The 3,312-nt window shown below is 51.1% G+C and overlaps 1 pseudogene; it reads left to right on the forward strand.

Annotated features, from left to right (window-relative positions):
- Positions 1 to 894: 894 nt before the first annotated feature.
- The window catches only part of LOC102501749 (40S ribosomal protein S7 pseudogene), a 5,604-nt pseudogene continuing 3,186 nt past the window's right edge, over positions 895 to 3,312 (forward strand).

The raw sequence follows: 3,312 nt of genomic DNA on the forward strand, positions 1-3,312 counted from the left end.
CGGGAAGGCTGTCACATGGGCCAACAAAGGGCAGGAAGTGCCGGGCGGTGGCCGTTGTGTCCGTCCTGGGCCTAACTCACCTGGCTGGGCTAGGGAGCCTTTGTGCAGCAAATGTCAGGCCCAAGTCCTGAACTTCCTGCCATTTGTCAGGCTGTGCGGTGACCCGGAGTTCACCAAAACGCTTGCTGCTCCCAACAATGCATGCATACATCCTTTGGAAAATTCTCCCCCTCCCCTCTGTTGAAGGAGCAATGGCTTTTTTTGGGGGGGAGGGGGGGAGTTAATTATTTATTAAATTAAATTTATTTATTTATTTATTTATTTGCTTATTTATTTTAATTTTACCAGCAAGAGATGGAGAGAGAGAAGGAAGAGTAAGAAAGCTGCCAGGTCTGGGGTTCGAACCACAGTTGGCCATGTGAAAATCCAGCATCTTAACCACCACATCACCTGCTGGCTCTGGCAATGGCTTTTTATGGAAGTGACTGGAGGGATCTGGGGCTGAGCTGTGGAAAATTTAGGTTGTACTCTCCTGAAGAAGCCTGGCTCAGATAGGGCAGAGAGAGGACCGAGTCCTGGGGTTGTAGGACTGCAGCTCTGGTCTTCAACCCTGCAGCAGTGAAGTCATGGGTTGGAGGTGACTGTTTAGTGACTCATTTTCTGCCTGCTCCTGCTCACCCTCCAGATGCCTATCTACCCGCTGCCCCTAGAATCAAGGACTGTACTGCCCAAGGGTAGGAAGCAATTACAGCACCAGTGCCCTCCAGCCAGAGTTGAGCTTCAAGGGGCACAAAATCAGGACAAGAATCAGACAGAGTCTTAAGGGATGAGAGTCTGGGCATGGGATCCCCTATGCCTGAACCAGGCGTGTGCCTGGTTCCCAGGCTTGATCTCATGGCAGGCAACCCAGGTGAGCTTCTCCAGCTCCACTTACCTGCTGGGCTCAGCCCTGTGAGGGGCTGTAGACAGCAGCCCCCAAATGACGCTGGCATGAACATTGACAAAATAGAACCGTGTCCCTCGTGAGCTGAAAGAGAGGTGTGATGTGATGAATTGTCCGTCTTGCTAGATGTATTCCATTGAAAGTGCTGTCCTTTCACTCTGTGATGATGCTCCGAAATGAAGAACAAGAATCATGTGATGGGCCAGTAGGTTGCGTGGTGGTTAAAGGTGCTGGACCCCACATAGCCCTCTATGGTTTGAGTCCTGGATCTAGAAGCTTATTTTCTCACTCCCCCCCCCCCGTTTCATGAGACTTACAGCAATTTTTAAAGTAATAATAATAAATAAAACTAAATAAATAATTTTTTTTTAATGCGATGATTTTTTCCATTCTGCTGAGCTTCTTCTGCTTTAAGTGTTACTCTTTATTTTGGGCTTATGTTCCTCCTACTTTCCTGGTGTTGAAATGTGCTTTCATTTCTGACAACATGGTAATTAAGAATGCATTTGTTTGATAAAATACAAAGGTAACAGTCCTGTGTTAATCTTCTAAATAAAACCCAAACAGGACCAGCTTGTGGCACGTGGTTAAGACAACTGGCTCCCACACGGCTGACTGCATGGTTTAAGTCCTAGGCTCAGTGACTTGAAAAACACTCCGGGTGCATGTGTGTGTGTGCCTAAAATCCTGAAAGAAGGGAAAAATGAAAGAGAAGGGATTGCAGCATGCCCATCCCCCATGCACCCTCTGGCAAATTAAAAACAAAAGCCAAAACAATAGCCTGTCTTTAATGAAGCTCCCAAGTCTAAGTGCCACTGCCTCAGGGATTACAGAAGACATAGGAGAGGAGGTTGTTGCCCTCAAGGAGTTTATGACGTGATAGGAGGGCCCCAAGCCCTGTAAAGTGACACATTTGAGACTGCCAGGATTTCCATGCAGGTGCAGATAGGTATGGCAGAGGGGCCACATATTCAGGCTCAGAGGGGGAGCCCAGTCATTGGGCCATAGTATGGGCTCAATTAATGTTGGCTGAATAAATCGATGTCTAAGGCACTAAAAAGGACTTAACAAAACTGGAACATGGGGAAAGAGGAGGTCTGGACAGGGTAGAGGAAATCCTCAAGGGTATTTCTGGACAGGGAGTCAGCAGGGCCAGGCAGGCCCAGGAAGTGTGCTTTTGTGAGGGCTGAAAGAGGCGATGCTTGTTGGAATCATGGGTTACGAAGTTAGGTAGTGGAGGTGTGTCTTGAGAGCCAGAGCCAGGGAGCCATGGAAAGTACTTGAGCGGGGCTGTGCCAGGGTGACAAGATCGTTAAGTCTATGTCTCTGGCAGCTCTGTGTAGGAGGCTTGGAATCCCAGAGTCCAGGGGAAGCTGGAACTCCCACCTGGAACAGCAGGGCCTGGACGTGGATGGTGGTGCTGGTAAATGGCCTCCTGACATGCCAGAAGGCCAAGGAGACAGGAAGACTAACTGAGATTGCAACCGGGCGTCTTAGAAAGAAAGCCTGGCATGACTGCACAGCAGCTCGGCTTTGGGTTTGACAGTTCTGAGGGGTGAACGGGTTGCAACTGGGTGTCCACCTGCCTGGTGCTGGTGAGAGAAGGGGCAGTGGCCCACCCTTCCCCAGGGGAAGGGAGAAGGAGAAGAGGCTGGGTGCTCCCCTGGGCCAGAGCTGCAGCTGGGGAGCTCTGTGGAGGAAGAGGTGCTGGGCCTCCCCAGGATGGTCTCTAGTTTGACCTCGTAACTGTGGAATTTGGGGTTGGGTTAAAGGAAGAAGGACTGCCAGGGACAAGTGCCCTTTCTCTGGAGGTGGAGGATGGCTGTCAGAACTTAGATAACCCCGAGCTATTTCAGGAAGAAAGCCCTAAGAAGATAAACAAGCCAGTGGTCAGCAGATGGACAGATAGCCTGTGCTTATCCTGAGGAACTGCAGACAGGGCCCTTGGGTGACAGGATCCTGTGCGACAGCAAGGTGCCAGAGTGTGTCAGAGGGAGAGTCAGAGGGGCTGGGGCTCCAGCTGGGGAGGGTGCACTGTGGTGAGTCACCACCAGGGCCCGGTCCTTGCTGGCAGAAAACAGTCCACGTGATTCTGGAGGTGAGAGTTCCCTGAGGTCATCCCGAATCCAGATCAGACCTTACATGGGGCCCAAAGCCCTTTTATGTGTTATTCTTTTGGGTTGTATGTGAGTCAAGTGGCTGCGTTTACTAGGGGCACACCACCAGTGTGGCGCAGTGTGTGCGTGAGTGTGTTCGCGTGGGCTAGCGTGTGGTGTGTGGGTGTGGTTGCACGCACCGAGGCCTGAGTGGCGCAGAGCACTCGCAGGCCCGTTGCAGCTCTCACATGTGACTCTGAAAAGCAGAGCGGC

Source organism: Tupaia chinensis, unplaced genomic scaffold (genome assembly GCF_000334495.1).
Source record: "Tupaia chinensis unplaced genomic scaffold, TupChi_1.0 Scaffold000610_1, whole genome shotgun sequence".
Taxonomy (NCBI): Eukaryota; Metazoa; Chordata; class Mammalia; order Scandentia; family Tupaiidae; genus Tupaia; species Tupaia belangeri.